We start from the raw sequence: 21,552 nt of genomic DNA, 5'->3' as shown, positions 1-21,552 counted from the left end.
ATTATCGAGGGCCACAAGGCAACTTTCGGGAGCAATAGAAATGCTCACTGTTAATTGTGGTAGTGGTTTCAAAAGTATATAGTACATCAAACTCATCAAATTATATACATCAAATATGCAAATGGTATTTTATGTCACCTATACCTCAATAACTTTGTAAGAAATAAACCTGTCCTCAGAAACAATTTTTTTAAACTTTACATTCCACCCTGAAGTTAAATGAAGGGTTGCCTCTGGAGTAATTGCTTTGTAAACCTTGCCTCTAAATATAGAACAATGGCCTTTAATTCCTTTAATATGACACCAGGATTTAGGAAGCAGCTGAGGAATATGCCTAGAGAGTCAAGCATATAGTAGGCAAGGATAATGATTTTTGAATTGAGAAAGGACTATGTTATAAGGGATATGTACAGAATACACACTACTGAAGCATTTAAATTTGGACTATGTATAAAACCAGTCATCTTGGGAATACACTAGGTTGGGTCCACTTCCTGACAATTCCAAGGTCAATTTTGATTTTACAATTTCAAATGAGACAAGGAAAGTTTGTTGTGAATTATGCTAAGTGGCATATTGAGAGTAAGGAATTTAAACTACACCACTAAAAAGTCTAAGTGCTAACTGGGTTGACTCCGTCTTTCCCTTGGACCCTTCAGCTGCGAAGAGAGGGGGGGTCTGCTGCATGGGCAACAGCAGACCCTCCATATCACCCTGCCCAGGCTCTGTAGCTTCACATAAGAAGCTACACCATCGTCTCTCGAGACGGACGGCTGCCGACGACGACGACGAAGTGGGAGGTTAGAGATAATCTATTCCAACTTCATTTTGTAGGTAAGAAAAATGAGTTACCAAAGCTAAAGTGATGTTATAACACATTTTAATCAATGTCTGTTACATTCCAGTCAGATATTGGCCAAGGTACTATAGGCAAGTACTAGTAGGCAAGCTTATTTAATTATATTGACATGAAAAATAAGAGATTATATCAAAGATCTTAATTGCCAGTGAATCACTGCCCTCACCAGTTTTCCTTTCTATATATATGTTACAGTTTTTAATACATGCACACCTGAAATGTTGTGCATAGACTGAATTTGGTACAGTAGATTGGTGTATATTTCCTAATATGTTCCATTTAAGATAGTTCAATATATACAAAAAATTTTTTTTAAATGTTGGACACATGTATATTAATACTTTGGCCCTAAAAATCAATAACAGTTTTCTCAGGTGAAGGTGTGACCTCATCCTGAGATAAGATTGGTGTAAGAAGATAACACAGTGCTTTCTGTTCTACATATAATACCATTTAAATTCAGCACTGATTAAAAGGTTGAAATAAGTTTAATATCACTGCTTTTATTTGTATAAGTGAACACCAAAGGGAAACTCTGAACACCAAATTGAACTACGAAGCTTTATTATTCTCATGTATTCTTTCTTTGTAAAACTTATAACTCAGCACAGTATTAGTTCACAAACAAAAGCTTTGCAAGGTTATCGTTTTTTTGTCTGGTAGCTCCCTTGTTTCCTAGGCCTGCATTACACATTCTAAATAGAACCCTGTGAACATAATTAAGGGTCATACATATGGTATAAAAGGTAGGAGATGAGGAATTAATTTCTCAGTTTTTCTTCCCTGGGCTTCAGATCAGTTAGCAAGTTACTATTCTATTCAGTAATGCAGAGTTCAGAGGAAAAGACCAAACTGCTACAGCTGCTACACATTTTAAAGCAAGAGAAAGAAAGGAGAAAAAAATTAGATTTTATTTGCACATAAAATGAACATCCACACTCTGTACACTTTGTGTGGGAATAGCTCTGTGTTTTAGGATGGGTAGGCTTTTAATGGTCTTTTCTTTTTTCCCTAAGTTTCACCCTGTTCATAATCATCATTAAAACTCAGACAGAATACACTTCTGGGCCTCATTTATGCAAATTGTGGACCATTCAAAAGAAAGAACATAAAGGTGATACTGAATAACCAGGAAACTGCACTCTGAGGGTAGTTATTAATGACATGAAGGAACTAGGGGAACAGGAGTAAACCATGACTCCATGGAGCCACTATCACAAATATTTTGACACCAAAATGTGGTTTTATTGTGAGGTACCAATGACACTCACTAAGATGATAAAGATTAAAATGCTTTCAAAGACAAGAAAACATTGAAATAGTGGGACCTACCTACTAGTTGAGAAATCACAGGCATTGATACTGGAGAGATTTGAGAGCACACTTAAATAGAAATTAATTAATTCACCATACTGATGAGGAGACTTTAATGGAATTTGGCATATCTGCCATCTTGCTCCTATCTGTGGCTTAATTCACCTGTTGGTGTACAAACATTTGCAATATTTTAAAAACAAATCAATGGTCCCACCTTAACTTGTAAAGCGTCACGTTAACATTTGGATCTCTCAGCTACATAACGTTAGTTGAAATTTTACAGCTTCTGTTTAGAATGGTGTTGACATTTCTGCCTTCTGGCCAAAATAGTCAAAGGGAGGATTGAAGTTTGATTTAGTTCCCTCCTTCCTACAGTGTATTCAGTTCCTCCTGTTTTATCCCAAATGAGTTATCACAGCAATTCAAACAAATTCTTTTTCTTTTTACCCATACTCCCATCAACTTTTACACTGTCCTCATCCTATCCACCTGCTCAAGGTAACTGACTGAGGACCTACAGCTCTTCCCTTTAACCCCAAGAAAAAAATCACAGGAACAGTATTTACAAATAGAAAGAAACCATAACAGTTCTGGAAAGGCAGGATGTGAGTAGGGGAATAAAAGGAAAGAATAAAAAGAAACCTTAGGTGATGAAGAAAAAGCAGAAACCATCGGGGAAGACAGCTGAAATATGAGTGTGTTGCTGGTGGAAATGAGGCCCTTTCACGGAGCTGCAAGGAAAGCATTCCAGGGACCCAGGTGTGGGAGGCTGTGGAGTAGTGAGGTTCATTGACGTTAAAGTAAACGCAAAGGGCCGTCTCAGTTCAGTTCGACGTCTCTCTTCATTTGTCCTGCCATGATAAAAGTTCAGCCTTGTCTTCATTGGGCCCAGAAATAGGACCAGTCTTTTTGCATCACCGGTTCAGTTCCTATCTGTCCTCATCCAACTAACGTCGTCTGTGTCCCGGGCTATGCTCCCACGTCTGCGCCCAGGCCCCTGCTTGAAGTCTGCACTGCTGATAGACCCACACGGCTGGTATGGAGAGCAAAGGCAGGAACGCACGGGGTGAGTGCGTGTGGGAGAGGGAGAGAGAGGGGGGACTGAGGGAGAGGGAGGGGGTGTTGGGAGAGGGAGAGGGAGAAGATTTTGTTAAGATTCGGGTGTATTATCTCAGATTTGGGAAGAAGGACCAGGTGCCCTTTCAAACTAATTAATCAACTTCCCAATCTTTCCCAGGCTTGCACTGTATCCTCCCCCTAACCAATCCGTTTCTTAGATCAGATCTTCCAGGGGTTCTGTGTCCCTTATCCGATCCAATCTTTTTCCCAGGCTAGACTGACAGGCTCCGTAGTGGCCATCTTGGCTTCTGCTCAGCATGCCTCAAAGTGGAAGCACCTCCTCCTGCATCATCTTCACTTGCACTGGGCCTGTGATCAGCAGAGGAATTTCCCCTCCTCCTTCCCCCTTATCAAGTTACTTGGCCAGCAGTTCCCCAGGGAGATTGGAAAGTTGTTGTTTGTTTTTGTTTTTGTTTTTACCTCCCTGCCCTGGGGGGTGAGGGGTTTTAATCCCCTTGGTGGGCAAATGCTGCCATCCCCTGGGGTGCCTATGAATGCTGCAACTTCCTAGCAAAGCATATTTATTATCTGGTTCAGTTTCCCAGTTTATTAGGTTTCTTAATGTCTGGTTCTTTTTGCTTTCTTCCTTTATTCATATTTAGCTACCAATGCTAACAAATGTGTCATCCTGGGGCCCTGAAAAAGCTCCAAAAACTCAAAGCAACAAAACAAACAATAACAATTCACCATAGGTGGATAATAATTCTTGTATATTAAACATATAAGGATGAGCAGACAAAGTAATTACATGAGAAGAGCAACAAGAAGTTGCTAACTTAAAAGATTAAATTGATAAAATATTTCAGAATGAAGTGTAAAAGAGAACGAGAAGAAAAATGGATTCATGCATGATAAATACAAAAAATGTAGTATTATTCTATTAGGAATTACAGAGAAAGAGGAAAAAATAAAGGAGAGAAAAAAAGCAGTAAAAACACATAAATACAAAATAATTTTCCTGAGCTGAAAAATAGTAACAGTCTTCTGATTGAACAAAACCACCACTTACCAAACAGGAGACACTTTAAAGATCCATACTTACACAAATTCTGGTGAAATTTAAAATTCAAAGATGAAGAGAAAATGCTAAATCTTTAGAGAGTGAGATGTAGGTTCCCTACGAAGCAATAAGAATTATACCATCACCAGACTCCTTGTTAACAAACTTGGATGCTAGCAAACAACAGAACAAAGTTTTCCAAGTATGAAGTAAAAAGGAATTAAAATTTCTTTCATATATATTTTTGTAATGATAATGGGGAGTGAAAGGAAAACTTTTTATTTTAATTTTAGGCCATGCTGCTTGTTTTTGTATGATCTGTGAATTAAGAATAGTTTTAACCCTTTAAAATTATTTTTTAAATATCACTATCATAACACATGAAAACTATATGAAAATCAAATTTCAGTACACGTGAATAAAACCTTGCTCATTTATTTATGCATCATTTATGGCTAGTTGTGACAGAGACTGTAGAGCTTCCAAAACCTGAAGTATTTACTCTCTGGCCCTTTACGAAGCCTATGCCTGTATAATACTCTGTTTTTTAACTGCATTCAGGTTAATCTCACCCCCTCCTCCAATATTTGCACAGTCCCGTGTTCCATTTCCACAGGGCTACCTACATCCTGCTAGGTAACTTGAGGAGCAATGAACACATTAGCAAAAATCAAATAAACAAGTTAAAAAGTAATAGAATTCTAGCTAAAATGAACTCCGCAGCCATTGTGAAGGCAAAATAAAGACATTTTTGGACATGCATAGACTCATAAATTATACAGCCTCTCAAGGCAGCATTCCAAAGCAGCAAAAGAGCAGTACAAGAAAAAGGGTGATGTGATACAAAAGAAACAATGGCTACAGAAAATGATCTGGACACAGAGAACACAGAAAGGAAATTAGAAGGAAATCCACTGGACGTTCACACATGAAATCTCATTTGAGCAGAGATTTAATTACAGAAGTGTCTTTCTTTCTTTGTCAGCTCAGTCATACCACAGATCTCGAGTAAATCACATTTATATAATAACAAACTGAAAATGTTGCTTTTATTCTGTTTAAGCTGCTAGACTTCACCCGTGGATAAAGAAAACATGCTAAATGTCTATAGGACAGAATATAAACTTGATATAACTTGATAATGAAAAGTAATATAGTTACCAAAAATCAGAGGTGAGAAGTAGGGTTATAATGTCCAAATCTTTATATTTCTAGGAGGTCATGACTCTCTGAAGTTGGCCAAGAAATAGAAGTAGAAACAGTAGCTACCAGAAATATTCATTGTGATTACCTCTGGAGAATGTGAGAAAATTGTTCACCCTTTATTTTAATTTTAGACACTTTGTTGTCTAACTATGTGCAGGGTACACCCAGGATGACAAATACCCAATCTCATTTCCCATTCTCTCAGGACTGCTTAACATTTTGATGGATAAAAGGGTAGCAAGAAACACATTGGCACACATTAGCATGGATCAAGTAAACAAGTTAAAAAGCGATATAATTCCAGCTAAAGTGAACTAGTCTCCATATGTCCCTTATGGGCTGGAGCTGGAAATAAGATTCACCTGTGATGACCCAGTGGGAGAGAGACCCCTATTCTGTGTAACATTTTGCCAGCTCTCCAACAATATCCTATAGACAGGAACAGATGTTTTTTGATTCAAGCTATTCTGGGGTCAAACAATTACAAAAAAAAAAAAAGTTCAATGGAAAGCATATATGCTTGAGTCAAACGATAATTATTTCTGGGTATTCTGGGTTAAGCCTGTAGATTAAACCTGGGTCTGACAGCTTAGCTGGGCATTGTGGGTATATGAATCACCATTCATTCTGAGGGTGTAAATAAATCTGAGTTAGTTCTAAGAGTCTGATGGGAATTTTGGCCACTAGGTAATGGTTTCTGAGATCCAATTTATTCCAAATAATTTGTAGCCAGTCAAGGAAGCCATAAAATAACACCCTTATCAAAATGGCCACTGAAGAACTCCTGGTCCCTTGAAGTCCAGATCCCTCCTTAAGGTGCACATAAGGCTCAAGTCAAATAGTTCCTCAGGAGCCCAGGGAAATGGCTCACTCAGCATGAAGAAAGTACAACCCAGCAGGCTTCCTGCCTTCAAGTGTTTTTCTCTGACTAAAGCAACATGAAATGGAAAGAGAATAGCAACCAAAAACAAATAGTTCAAGCAAATGTCTTTTGTAGATAAATTACCTGGAGAGCCAGGCTGACTTTCATGGGTACTCTCCTCTCAACCATGTTATTTCTTGTCTTCACCCAGATCCATGCATGAGGGATCTATCTTGCAGGATTCATGCTTTTTTTATTGCCCATGCTTCTGAACAATTTCATGAGAAAAATCTAGGTCCTTGAGGGGATATTTTTTTTCCTGCTTGTTTTTACAGACTTTGGCCTGACAGTATTTTAAAAGTCATTTTTGTTTCCAATTATCACTGCCACTGACTTACTGAATTCTACTTCCCCCTGCTTTTCCCCACTTCCTCTTCTTCCCTTGAGTAATTTTTTGCTTCAAGAATAAAGTTCTGACTCTCTTTTTCTCTCACCTCTTCACTCCAGTTAGCTTCCCCCTGCTGGTCCCAACTGCTTATCGGACCATTTCTCACCACTAAATTACGGAATTATCCCGAGGCAACAAAACTTCAACATTAATGTTTCTTTGCAGTTCAAAAGTATTTTAGGCACTAGGTGAATGCCTAGTGAGAGTTCATCCCACAATGTACACAGCAGTATTCTTTGGGGTTTAATTTAAGCTATGAAAGCAAAAGATAAAGAAGCATTACTTCACCAACATATTTTCCCCTCCTTTGCTTGGTGTTTATCAGTGCTTCAAGGTCATCCTCCCATCTTGGCAGCTTAGACTCCTTCTAGGGCTTCTTCTACTAACAAATGGCCCTTATGACTTCAGCTCCTTAGTTTTGCAGGATCCCTCTTTAACCTTCATGTGTGAGGAAGAACAACTAAGCAGCCTTGCTCCTTTTTTTCTGCTGTCTCTTAGATTTGCTCCTGAATCTCTGCTGAATTCTATTTAAATAATTAATCCAACTCAATTTTTACTGAGTGACTAATGTGCTAATTAAAAAAGGAGTCATTTTAAGGTTGGATTGGGTGCTCGTTACTAAACATCACCATAAAATATTCATATTATTTTGGGGGGTTGTAGGGGGAATGTGGAAAGGACAGACATGTGTTAGCATGTTAATAATAACTTTTCAACAACCGTGATCTGAATCACCATTTTTTTTTCTGATTCCAAGAGTGTTGATGTTATAAATCCTGGGCTCTGCCATTTCTTGCTGGGTAAAAATACATTTAGGTAATAGATGATACAATTTAAAACAAAAGGATCCAAAAACTGCATCTCTGCCTAAATTGCTCAAGTGTCTGAAAAGCAATTGGATTCAGTAAACAAGGCTATCTTGATTCCAGGAAGGTCTCTTCATTTTTCAGGCAATGCCTAGAATATATCAACACATTTCTGTATTTTATTGTGCCTTTATATTTATCTAAATGCACAAATCGTAGGAATAATGCCATTTCTGTCTGACAAGGAAATGAGATTTTTAGTAACAATTGTTTAAGCTACTATGTGACATTCTGTAGGCAAGTCATCTTTGACCAAATAACTTTTCCTACAAGTCGTGGTCTAAAAGCTCTGAAAAGCATATTTGAAATCTTTGGTAAGCAACATTCCAATACACTGACTTCTCAGATAGCCTTGATTAGACATTCTATCTAAAAGTATGCTAAAAACTTGATTAATTAACAGAAATACTTGAAGAATGGAATGTTCTGGCTAATTTAATTCTGTAATGAAACAGACCCTCTTTCTGAAAGTTTTAACTCTTATTATTAGAAATCTTTCTCAAGTACATGGTTCTTTTTTTTTAATACCATAGGTATCAGAAATGCATTTTTCTTTGATAACTGAAAATTATGAAATTATCATTGTGAATACCTAGGATCACTATAAATTCAATAGATATATAACATTATGAAGATTGCAATATATATGCTGCAAGTAATGGATTTCATAACACCTGTGTAAGTTTATTTTTTGTATGAGTTTATTAATGGCTTTTCACCCTTTTCCTTTCCTTAAGAGTATATTTTATATAAATAATGGAGTTGCATTATCTACTTGATAAAGATTTGTAGTGGACTATTCTCAGAAATCAGTAATGGGTTCTTTACTCTCTCCTGATAAGCCAGTCTGTGGCAGCCAGGTGACCTTTAAGGAGGATCACAAGGTGCCTTGAACATTGAAGCTGTTTCGCATTAAATGGAGACACAATCTAAATGCTCAAAAATTATGGGATTAAAAATATTAATATTCAGGTAGAGCCTTCACACTGTGGATATAAAATAATTTATTAGTTAAAATTCTCATGACTCTAACTGGGAGCAAAAGGTAGAATGACTATTGTTTCATAATACCACAGCACCTCATGGGAAGTATCAGAACATCTAGGACTTTTGTGCAGAGTGCTTCTTTTGGGGCCTAGAGGGTGGCGGCAGGCAGCAGGACCCCAAATTGCTTTTTGGTAGCATAACTACTATTGAATCAAGATTAAAGCATTTCCATCTCCCTAAAAACTATCCTGTGTCTTGTTGTATCATCCTTTCCTCTAGCCCCATAGCCCAAGGCAACCAGTGATCTACTTTCTGTCTCTATAATTTTGCATTTTCTTGAACTTCATGTAGACTTTTATGCTTTGCTTCTTTCACTTAGCGTAATGCTTTTTGAGATTCATTTGGGTTGTTTTGTGTATCAGTATTTTGATCTTTTTTATTGCTGTGGATGTCTGTGACGCGATATTCTAGCGTCCGCATCGTTTAGAGCTGCGACTCAGAACATGGCGCGTTCCTAGAAGCCGCTTTCGGCATCAGTGGGCGGCGGCGCGTGGACTTGCAAGCGTGGGGCGCGGGACCAACCGACGCCACTTCGTGTTGGACAGTGGAAGCTGGAGAGCCGGGCTATTCGGACTGAGCCAATTGGGTTCCATGGATCTCAATAGTGCCAGCACTGTTGTCCTTCAAGTCTTAACTCAGGCCACCAGTAAGGATACTGCTGTGTTAAAGCCAGCTGAGGAGCAGTTGAAACAGTGGGAAACACAGCCAGGTTTTTATTCAGTGTTGCTGGTAAGTTGCTTAAAAATAGTTATTATTTTTAATAAAATGAGACACTATTCTATTGTTTTAAAAACCTACTTGTGTTGGTGGTTTACTTAGTGAAACTGATCCAAATGTTTGGCTGCCATTGCACTGCCATTTACTAATTCGAGGCATGGCACTTGGAGGACATTTAAGAGATGTTTATTGTTGGGTGAGTATACCCAAGCAGGGTATTGGTAGTATCTGCTTAGAAGGTTACACTGCCAGTTTTCTATTTTAGCCTGTAAATGCTGCCCTCAAGACTGTAAAGGAGGAAAGAGGAAGGACATCTCTAAAATCAGAGAAGGAAAACTCTGACTCCAAAAAACCTCCGCTGCCTTGCGGCATACCTCTTCAGGGGAAAGGCTAAGGGAGTAAACCCCGACAGAAAATCCGGAGCCGGAGTCCCTAAGGCGGTTTGACGTTGTAGTCAACACCAGCAACTCCTGCGGCGCACCTGAAGCCAAGCTGTATTGACTTTGTCTTTCCCTTGGACCCTTCAGCTGCGAAGAGAGGGGGGGTCTGCTGCATGGGCAACAGCAGACCCTCCATATCACCCTGCCCAGGCTCTGTAGCTTCAGTTTCACTTGAGAGGACACTCCAGCGTCATCGCAAGATGTCGACTCAACACGGGAGGAGACAGATACCGGTTATAAGCTCATCCGATTGGCGAAGGAAACGAGCGCCAGGGGTCTCCTCTGATGGTGGGAGAGGTCATCGCACCTCACTGGACAGCTACCGTCTCGCCATGGCTCGCCTGCCCCACTGGGTGCGTGGGGATCAGAGAGGCGCCTCTCGAAAAGTGGGCCACAAAACACCCGCACCAGTTAATTCCAAGCAAACAACAAGAAAGAAGCCTCCGGCTCTTCGCCTCGCTAGCTGGAACGTCAGGACCATGTGCCCCGGACTTACTGCAGACCTTCCGTGGATCAATGGTGCCAGGAAAACCGCCGTCATCGATAGGGAACTGGCACGACTAAACATCGACATTGCGGCTCTACAGGAGACCCGGTTGGCCGACAACGGAACTATCAGAGAAACCAACTACACCTTCTACTGGCAAGGGAAGTCTCCAGACCAACCAAGACAGCACGGTGTTGGGTTCGCTGTGAAGAACACGCTTGTTAACTCCATAGAGCCACCCACAGGAGGCACAGAGAGATTACTTACCCTCCGATTGTCAACAACTTTCGGCCCAGTCAGCATTCTTAGCGCGTACGCCCCAACCCTCTGCGCCACCACCGAAGAGAGAACAGTTCTACCATGCACTGGACGAAGCGTTATCCAAGATTCCCAGAAGTAACGCTCTCTATCTCCTTGGAGACTTCAATGCAAGAGTAGGAGCCGACCACATGGCCTGGCCCACCTGCCTTGGAAACTTTGGGAGAGGAAAGATCAATGAGAATGGTCAGCGACTGCTTGAGCTTTTGTGTCACCAAGGCCTGTGCATGACAAACACATTCTTCAAGTGCAAAGAGATCCACCAGGTGTCATGGAGGCACCCCCGCTCCCGCCATTGGCACCAGCTTGACCTCGTCATCACCAGAAGAACGGATATTGGCAGCACCCTCCTCACCCGCAGCTACCACAGTGCAGACTGCGACACGGACCATGCCCTCGTGGTAAGCAAGGTGCGCATAACGCCGAAGAGGTTGCACCACTCCAAGATGAAGGGTCGCCCACGCATCAACACCAGTTGTGCCAGCAACCCAGTTAAGACCCAGCAATTCATCAACAGGATGGAAGATGCACTCGGCGAGGGAGTGGCGGCAGATGACATTATCGAATCCAATTGGCCACGTCTCCGCGACGCCATATACAACTCCGCCATTATTGCTTACGGGAAGAAAGAGCGGAAGAACGCTGACTGGTACGAGGCTCACTGGGAAGAAATGGAACCCGTGATCGAGGCTAAGAGGAAGGCCCTACTGGCTTACAAGGTCACGCCCACTCCCAGTACACTTCAAGCTCTACGGGCTGCCAGGAACAAAGTCCAGAAGACCGCCCGCCACTGTGCCAACACCTATTGGCTAAACCTGTGCAGAAGCATCCAGGAAGCCGCCGATATAGGCAACGCACGAGGAATGTATGAGGGTATCAAGAAGGCAACAGGCCCAATCCCCTCCAAGATCGCCCCCCTTAAGTCCAAGACAGGTGAGGTCATCACTGACCAGGAACAGCAAATGCGGTGGTGGACCGAGCACTACCTCGAGCTGTACGCGACGAGGAACACCGTAACAGACACTGCTCTTAACGCCATCCCAGACCTACCAGTCATGGAGGAGCTAGACACCCCACCTACTGCGGCAGAGCTCGGCAAAGCCATCGACCGCCTCGCTTGCGGGAAAGCACCAGGAAGCGACGGAATCCCTCCAGAAATCCTAAAGAGCGGGAAACCAGTCCTGCTACAGCCGCTCCACCATCTACTCTGTCTCTGCTGGAAGGAGGGTTACATCCCCCAGGATATGAGAGACGCCAACATTATCACCATGTACAAGAACAAAGGAGACCGCAGCGACTGCAACAACTACCGGGGCATCTCTCTCCTCAGCGTCGTCGGCAAAGTATTCGCCCGGGTCGCTCTTGCCCGCCTGCAGACCCTTGCTTCCCGCGTCTACCCAGAGTCCCAGTGTGGCTTCAGAGCTGGCCGATCAACAGTGGACATGATCTTCTCCCTACGCCAGCTGCAGGAGAAGTGTCACGAGCAGCATAAACCACTCTACCTCGCCTTTATTGACCTCACGAAGGCGTTTGATCTGGTCAGTCGAAGCGGACTCTTCAGCTTGCTACGGAAGATTGGCTGTCCACCACATCTGCTTGCTGTGGTCATGTCCTTTCACGACAACATGCACAGCACGGTGTCCTACAACGGCGCAACCTCTGAGGCCTTCCCAGTCAGCAGCGGAGTAAAGCAGGGCTGCGTCCTCGCGCCTACGCTGTTCGGAATCTTCTTCTCCATGCTCCTCCAATACGCCTTTAAGGACTGCAGCGAGGGTGTCTTCATTCACACCAGATCCGATGGCAAGCTCTACAACCTGGCCCGTCTACGAGCCAAGACCAAAGTCAAAGAGGTGCTCATCCGTGAGATGCTCTTCGCCGACGACGCAGTTTTGACATCACACTCCGAAGAGGGACTCCAGCAGCTAATCACTTGCCTTTCCCACGCATGCAAGGAGTTCGGACTAGCCATCAGCCTGACGAAGACGAATGTTATGGCTCAAGGCACGGGGACTCCCCCATGCATCACCATCGACGGATACACCCTGGAGGTTGTCAACGACTTAACTTACCTCGGGTCCACCATCTCGAGCTCTCTGTCAGTCGACTTGGAGATCAACCGGAGAATCGCCAGGGCAGCCACAGTTATGGCCAGACTGAACCGGCGAGCGTGGAACAATTCCAGCCTCACTGAGAAAACCAGACTGCGCATCTACCAAGCCTGCGTACTCAGCACTCTCCTCTATGGCAGCGAGACGTGGACCACCTACGCAAGGCACGAAAGGAAACTCAACAGCTTCCACATGAGGTGCCTGCGACGCGTCCTGCATGTCGCCTGGCAGGATAAGGTCCCCAACACCGAGGTGCTGAAGCGAGCCAATATGAGCAGTTTGCATGCAGTTCTTAGCGAGAGACGCCTCAGGTGGCTCGGCCATGTCAAAAGAATGGATGCAGGCCGTATCCCCAAAGACCTCCTCTACGGCGAGCTAGCAGAAGGCAAGAGGATGACAGGGCGCCCAAAACTGCGGTTCAAAGACATCTGCAAAAAGGACATGACACAATGCTCCATCAATCTCAACACATGGGAAGTTCAAGCAGACGACCGCCTAGCCTGGAGGCTCGCAGTCAGGCAAGGTACGTCATGGGCAGAGGCTGCGCGCAACGAGGAGGCGGTCCAGAAAAGATCGAGGCGGAAGCAGCGTCAACAGCAGCAACAACGGCCATCTGCCTTCACCTGTACCAAGTGCGGCTGGGATTGTCACTCCCGAATCGGACTGCACAGCCATTCTCGGCGGTGCAGATAGACTCTCAGGAAGCTACGCCATCGTCTCTCGAGACGGACGGCTGCCGACGACGACGCTTCTTTTGGAGGATAAGTGTTAACCTGGAAGATTCTTTGTCTCTTCCCCAAACCCAGAGGACTCTATAACTCCTTCCACCATTCTGGAGGTTAGAGAGATACTCACACACAGTGCTGAACTAAATTAGACCATTAGTGGTCCAATCAAGATGTACAGATATGAAGGAAAAGATTTAAAGCGAAGGCAATCCTCCTTGGAAACAACAAGAAAAAGAAAAAAAAAATCACTCTGAACATGTTATAAACTTGGAGACATTCCAAACAGAAAAACTGAGAACTTTGAAGTGAATATTATTTAAAAGTCCTATCTATTAAAGGAAAGCAGGAACTGTAAAAAGTGGAATAGCAGATAGTAGCCTATTAAAAGTACAGGGCAGGGTAATCTAGCACTGCAAAACCATGATGGTGAAAACAGTGAGGCTCTGGATGAGAGCTGAGTCCTAGTCCTTAGTGGATTGCACTAATTCCCTTGTGAGGATGCTTTGGAAGGTCAGAAGGTGGAGTAAGAAGACTAAAGCTTGGGTTCCCACCTAGCTTCGGACTCTTTCTAATTGGAAGTTTGTCAACAAGTTATTTGGCTCCAGTTTCTCCCCAAACAGTGAATTTAATAAAGTAACTGATTACTAGATATTGTTTCAGGATGAAATCAGATAAGGCATGTGCTACGTAATCACATAGGAAGTGCTCAAGCCTGTTACCCAGGAGAACGCTGCTGCTTCTGCTGTAACCAGGACTAAAGGTGTAAGCAAAGCACAGGAGGGCGTGGAGGGGAACAGGGCTTTCTCTGCTTGGAAGCCACAGGAAGGCTTTGCATAGGAGATAACCTTTGAGCTGAGTCTTAAGGAATGAGTAGGAGTCTACTAAATTGAAAAAAAAAAATCTTTTTTTTACAAAGACATTTCACAGACATTATTTCATTTGATTTTCATAGCAGTTTTGATGAAATAAATTAGCAGTTTTTATAAATGGCAGAGCTATGACTCAGACACAGTTTTCCCAAGGACAAAATATTTAACAAATAATTATCAGAGGCACCCTCCCAACTATACCTAGGTAAGGGGCAGGGACTAATTTGTTTGCACTGGCTGAATTTTTTTAGATCGGCAGCTATGGCCGAGAGTGCCCTGAAATGTAGAAGGCTATGATTAGAGTCAGAGATGTGTCCTAGTTCATCTAAGGAGCACACAGTGGCCATATGCCACAGAGAGTCTTAATGAGCACCAACTCTGCATGGGTTAAAGGTTAGCTCAAGGTTGGGACCTCAATACAAACAGTTCAAAGCTAAGTGGAATTAGAATAAAACAAAATCAGTGGGAAATTAGGCTAACTGAAACCCTGAGTATTAACTTCAAACATAGGCTTGTGTCTAGGACTTGTCTTTGTGGGCTGGCATGTATGTGGGGCATGGCATGTTCAGAGTCACTTAGAGTTCCGAGAGGAGACTAGGTACTTAATAAGAGCCTAATGATTGGAGTACATTAATAAACCTCCTGATGGATCACTTAACAGAGTCTGAATTTTAAGAATCATATGGAACACTTAAAAATACTAAGAATTTTAAGAATCATGTGGAACACTTGGAAATAGAATTTTAACTATCATCCAATTCAACTCCCACATTTTACAAATGAGAAAGCTCATTTGCCAAAAAATCAACTAAGAAGAAACCAGCAATAAAACCCCAGGCCTCCTGTTTCCTAATCCAGTGCTCTGTTGTATCACAGTAAGAATCATGGATTATAGTATTTTTTGCTGCCTATATTCTGCCAAGGTGCTCTACATGCAGATACATGCCTCTCCCTTTTGCACTCCTACCTCCATATTCCTAAGAAATACAGAGAGGTGATAATCAAAATGAAGAGACTCAAGCAGAGAAAAAGAGCAAGGGGCTTGGTTAAAATTATTCAGGATGTTCATGATCTAGAACAGGTTTTCTATATCTTGGTCCATGTGATTTACCTCTACCCTACACATTCTTTCCTCCAAGTTTAGCAACTGAAATTCTATACCTTGGATTTACTGAGTACCCTGGCCAAGGACATTGTTAAATATTGCTCTGTATCAGCCTAACAGATAAAATAAATCTCTTTACTAATTAAGGATTAAGAAAGTTATTGTATACAGAAATGCATTTACAAGATGTGAAATTGTCTCAATTTTCTTTCTGCCAGTGCTTCTTCTATTGATATTTAAAGTAGACTAGAGCAGATGTAAAATATATTTGAAGAATGAGGTGTGTAAATATGAAATGTAAACATAAATGTCTTTTAACACCTCATATTAAAGCCAATGAAAGAAAAATTGCTATTTGGAATAGAAAGAGAGATACATCAATTAAACATAAGAAAGATACCAGTAGCATAAGGAGAACATAAGAAAGCTAGTAAAGGGGACTCAAAGAAAACAAGGGCATTTTACAAACACTGCAGCGAGAAAAGTACCATCGAGAAAATAGGTCCACTAATAAATGAGAAGCATGAAATTAATGATGAGTCTAAAATGGTAGAGATAATGATCTCATTTGTAAATTGGTCCTTAACAAGAAAAATGAAGATAGGAAGTTTTAACAATTAAGAAGTAATGAAAACCTTGCAAAAATAGCTGTTGACAAGGAAACAGGAAAGAAAAGGCCAGTTCTATTTTGGGCTGGATTAGAAGAATTATCTCTTGGTAGTGAAGAAAGAGGGTTTTTATTATGTCGGTTATGATGCACCTAAAATTCTGTTCTAAGTTCACAGCCATCATAATCAACTTTATTCTCATATCCAAGACTGGGGGTGAAGAGACAAGAACTTATAGAGGTATCACTTCTCAGGTTTGTGCACCTGCAGAAGAAACTAGCTATGTCATGCCTGGAAGGATAATAAAGAAAAGGTTGTTTTTGTGTTATTTTCAACCTCCAAGCAGTATTGCTGAACATGGAGCACTATGAGTAGCTGAAAATATGTTTTGCATATATAAAATATGTGGTAATTTTTTCTTGACTGTAAAGGTGTAAGTTGAAGAAGTGTTGTTCCACAACCTTAAACAGGGTATCAAAAAGCAAGATAGGATGATGACCTGTCTGCCTCATAAACACTTGCTTTCTACTAGTTGATGGGAAGTGTAGAACTATATGACTGTGAAAACTACATGGAGAGGAAGATTGGTTATCTTAGTAGCATTACTGAAGCTTCATTGCCTCTTCCTGATCTAGCCATGATCCATCAAATGCCAGTGATGTTTAAAAAAAAGATTTGGCCACTTTACACATCTCTTTATCAGATTGACACTGTGCCTGAGGCTGGAGACTCCCAGGAAATGAACAGCTGAGCAAGTAAGTGCAGGATCTGAGAGCCAGGGACAATCCAGAGCTGCAGACCCTTTCAATGGCCCTTCTCCTTCCTCCAACCAGAAACTTTGGGCCAATGTTTCAATGGAAACATGCATCAGATAACAGTATCTATGTCAACAGAAGCAGAATGCTTGCTTATATAGAAATCAGATGCATTGGCAACTTTAACTGATTCAGCAAGTATTTATTGAGCATATATGAATGGGAAGACTTAGAAAAGGGTAAATGAGATTTGAGCTAAAGATATAACTGACAAGAAGTCAGTCTTTCTGAGATCTGGGAGAACAACCATCTAGGCAGAGGAAGCAGCAAGCAAGAATAGCAAAGGCCTTAAGATAGGAGTAAATTTGACAAGACTGACAACTTTAAAAAAGGACAATGTGGTTGGAATGCGTTAAGTGACAGAGAATTCTCCTAGATAGCATGAGAGATAGGCAGGGGACTGTCCAGCAGAACCTTATAAACCATGACTGAGAATTTAGACGACATGCTGAGTGCAGTACAAGTTATTGGAGCATTTTAAAGTAAATCACAATGATGTTGTTTACAATTTTGAAAAATTAATTTCATTTGAATAAAATAAGATGGCCTTCTAATGTGAAGGTAAAAGAAAAATCAAAGAAATGTCCTACATTGGAACAGAAAAACATAAAAAAAAAAACAGATAACATCAGATGCAAGATTAGGAATTACTGCTTGTTAGAGAAACCCTGTTTTGAGCAGATGGTGGTATCAATAGGTTAATAGAAGCTGTTGAAAAGGGTGGTGGTTTAGGACTAAGACCACAGATGGCTCATGAGGCTCAGAGTTCAGATGCTTTCTTCGAGGAGTAAATGAGCAACCACAAGTAGATGAAGGAGTAGGTGGGTTTTAAGACAAAAGAATGGAGTTGACCAGACTAAATATAATATTAATTCTCCCTCCAAAAAGAACTGAATAAATTATTTCAGCATTTGCCACTTCCAATCACCAGAATTCCTCATCTGTAAAGAAGTCTAATAGAAAAATAAATGTTTGGCTATTTCAAAAATTCTCAGACAGGGTAATTCTCACCTGTATTCTGAGAAGCACCAGTATTCTGAAAAAGTAAAATATGGCCGAAGTGACAAATGAACCTTGACTTCTATCGAGATTTGAGACCAGATTCACTGGTTGAAAAGTCACCATTTCAGGGCAGCTCAGTTGGTTAGAGCATCACTCTGACACACCAAGGTTGGTGGGTCCCATCCCCGGTCAGGGCACGTGCAAGATCAACCAATGAGTGCATAAATAAATGGAACAACACATCTCCCCCTTCTTCCTCTCTCTCTTAAATCAATCAATAAAAAAAAATTAGAAAAGTCACCATTTCAGGTCATTCTTACAGGAGATTCTGCGGAGCCACGAGGAATGTAACACCACCGGACAGAGGAGGTACTAACATACCGAGACTGAAACCGGTGGAAATGCCAAAACAGTACGTGGGAAACAATACCGAGGGGGTAGGTAAGAAGAGAATCAGAAACAGAGAAGGGCCAGGCAATTAAAAATGAGGGAACTACAGAGACACTCCAGGTGACAGGAGAGAACAATAGGAGGAAGGAAAGAGGGAGGGGAGAGAGAAAGAAAGAACGGCACTGGACAGCTTTTCAGTGATGGAAAAGAAAGCACCCCTCTTCAGCCCCTTTTGTTCTTGAATTCCGCCTTAGAAGAAACACATAATTCATGTTTCTGCAGAGTGAGTTAAAAGGCTGTTGCCACGTGTATTCAAAAAGACCTCACTATGAAACCACAACGTATTGAAAGGAAGGGAGGACTAAAGACTCACAGAGATTTTGCTCTTTAAAGAAACAGTAATCAGTCTGCGTATGTAATTTGGAGAGTAATGTAAATTTGGGTAGGGTTTGTTTATAATTGGGTACTAATGTGGGAGTATTGTGCTAATGAAAGAGTCAAGAGGGAGGCTGCTCTTTAATGGATGGTTTGTAATAGTAGTCATTGTAAGACGCCAAAATTTTGCTTAACAATTAAGCTGCTGGTTGGTTTGTAAAGGTGTATTACATTTTTCTAGGGCATCTTTTCAATCATGGTGCAGGGTGATAAATTGGCCTAGGTTTTAGTTGGGGGATGGATTCATGGAGTAATTATTTCTTTCTATGGGTAGGATGTTTCAGGAAACAGGTGCCCTAGGTGATGCCAAATGTCACCACACGGCGCAACAACAGTAGAAGGTAACTGCCTCTGTAAATGACAGGCGGGGGGAGATAGTAACCTACAGGGCTGCATTACCAAGGCAGTGTCTGTGCACATTGCTGGGAGGGGTGTCACTGTTTTCTACTCTATGCTTTGCCCTTGGCCAGGAATTTGGAGCCATAATTTAGAAGAAAATTAAATGAAATGAAAGCTGAAATTCAGTAAAGGTAGGCAGGGTGCAGTGAACTAGAAAAAGGTACAGAATTAGAGTTATAAATACTTGTGTGAGAACTCCAGTTCTACTATTGACTGGCTGCTTCAGCAATAAGAATAATATATATCTCCTAGTATTGTAAAACTTAAATAAATTAATATGCAAAGTGCTCGATTTCAGTGCCTTGCTCATAGAATCAAGTGATTACTTTTTATCAACATTTTAGAAGGGCATTTGAGGTGTTTTCATTTAAAAATCTAGAAGCATACATATATACTAACATATGAAGTTTAACATAAAGTTAAACTAAAAAGCAAGTTGCCAATGATTGTAAAAAACATGATAAGCTGTATACTGAGATTTTAAAAACCAAAAATATGATTGTATATTCAGTAGGAATAAGTAAGAATGATAATCCCAAGTTCAGGATAGTGAGTAGCTGGCTCTGCAGAAGGCTGAAAGGAAGGGCGGAAGGAGCGTAAGGGACAGGGGACAAGTGTACGGGACAGGTAGGGCTTCAGCTGTTCCTGAATGTTTCACTTCTCAGGTGGAGTGGTGGGCATCTGGGTATACATTACTTATTAATTCACTTCATAGTTCTAGTAAGTTTTAAATTAATTTAATTAAATGTTCATGTTTTTATGTCAGAGAAAAGATAAGTAATACAAAGCACTTAGGAAATTGTCACTGGGCATTAATATACAGTTTGAAAATATAAAAATTTACACATTTTTTTAATGTGTGGACATTATCACATGGGACCCACAAATATCAACACATTTAGGCAAAGTAGTATGGGGGAAAAAACGCAGTTTATTTAGGCATAAGCTCAGGGTTTGGTAGGTACTAGTGAGTCAAGCTACGTGATGTGAGCCAAAGTCCTTAGCCCCAATTATTTAGTTTCTTTATCTCTAAAACAAGAATAGCCATGCTTACTTTGTAGGCATATTATAATGATTAAATAAAATAGTCTATAAACCTAGTATATAGAAGGCTCTTAACTAATGTGTGTTTAGCTAATACCTAGGCTAGAGAAACCCACAAGAACGCCGTGAAACTGCAGTCATCTCTACTGGATGAATGTGAACTTGGGGTTGTTAAATGTGATTTGAGGCAGCAATATGTTTTTTTCTAATATAGGCAGTTATTTTTTTTAAATATTTTTTAAATTTATTTTTAGAGAGAGGGGAAGGGAGGGAGAAAGAGAGGGAGAGAAACATCAGTGTGTGGTTGCCTCTCACACTGCCCCAGCTGGGGGTCTGGCCTGTAACCCAGACATGTGTCCTAATTGGGAATTGAACCAGCGACCCCTTGGTTTGGAGGCTGGCCCTCAATCCACTGACCCACACCAGCCAGGGCACAATATGGTATTTTTAAAAATCACTAGAGAAGAAGTCCCATGCAACCCAAAATCTGGTGGGGGATTTGAAAGCAGGGATTGGAGAATGAGTTAGAGGACCATTGCTACCATCATTTAGGAAGAATTAAGTTAACTATTACTCTGCTGTATGTGATATCTATGCTCTATCAGCACCAGAGTCAGAAAGAGAGATATCCTGAGTCTAATTAAATATAATGATAAAATGAAGTCATCTGAGAAAACAGCATCAACTCTAATTCTGGAACAAAAGATTTATTTTCTTTTCTCTGAGAAATCTTCCTACCTCAACAGGATGTTAGCATTAGGAAATCTAACAAAATAGAGACCTATGCTTCCTTCTCCTTAAGCCATTTACCAAATCATTTTATAATCTCTCTTTGCCTTTACTCACCTTCCCTTTTTCTTTCCCACCTGCTCCTAGCTTTATATGTTTTTAGTTCTGGATGAAGAAGCACATTGGATAGGACTCATTTGAATTTGAAATAGTACAACAATTATTAGATAATCTCTATGCTAATCAAAATTTAACTTATGAAAAAAGCAAAAGAAAAGTAAAAGTAAAACCACGACTCATAAACTGGTTCATTAAAATAGGTGACCTTTAACTATGCCTCTTTGGCATTTTCTTCTCACAAAATATGACCACTTACATAAGACAACATGAAATTACATACCTATTCCAGTAAGTTTTGCTCTTTGCAAATGGAGCTGCTCATACTAGAAATGAGAATAATGTTTTGTGTCCAAGTGCATACTTTTTAAAGAAACCTAACAGTATGTTTGAATTTTGGATTTAAAGTATAGCAATAAGAACAGGAAAGTTGCACACACACACACACCACTTACACACATCTTTTCCTCTAAACTTCTTTCATGAAGAGTTAAAGGAAACTGAAACATTAAATTGT

Source organism: Furipterus horrens, unplaced genomic scaffold (genome assembly GCF_987537825.1).
Source record: "Furipterus horrens unplaced genomic scaffold, mFurHor1.1.pri manual_scaffold_3, whole genome shotgun sequence".
In the NCBI taxonomy this organism is placed as follows: Eukaryota; Metazoa; Chordata; class Mammalia; order Chiroptera; family Furipteridae; genus Furipterus; species Furipterus horrens.
This window is presented reverse-complemented; position numbering follows the sequence as displayed.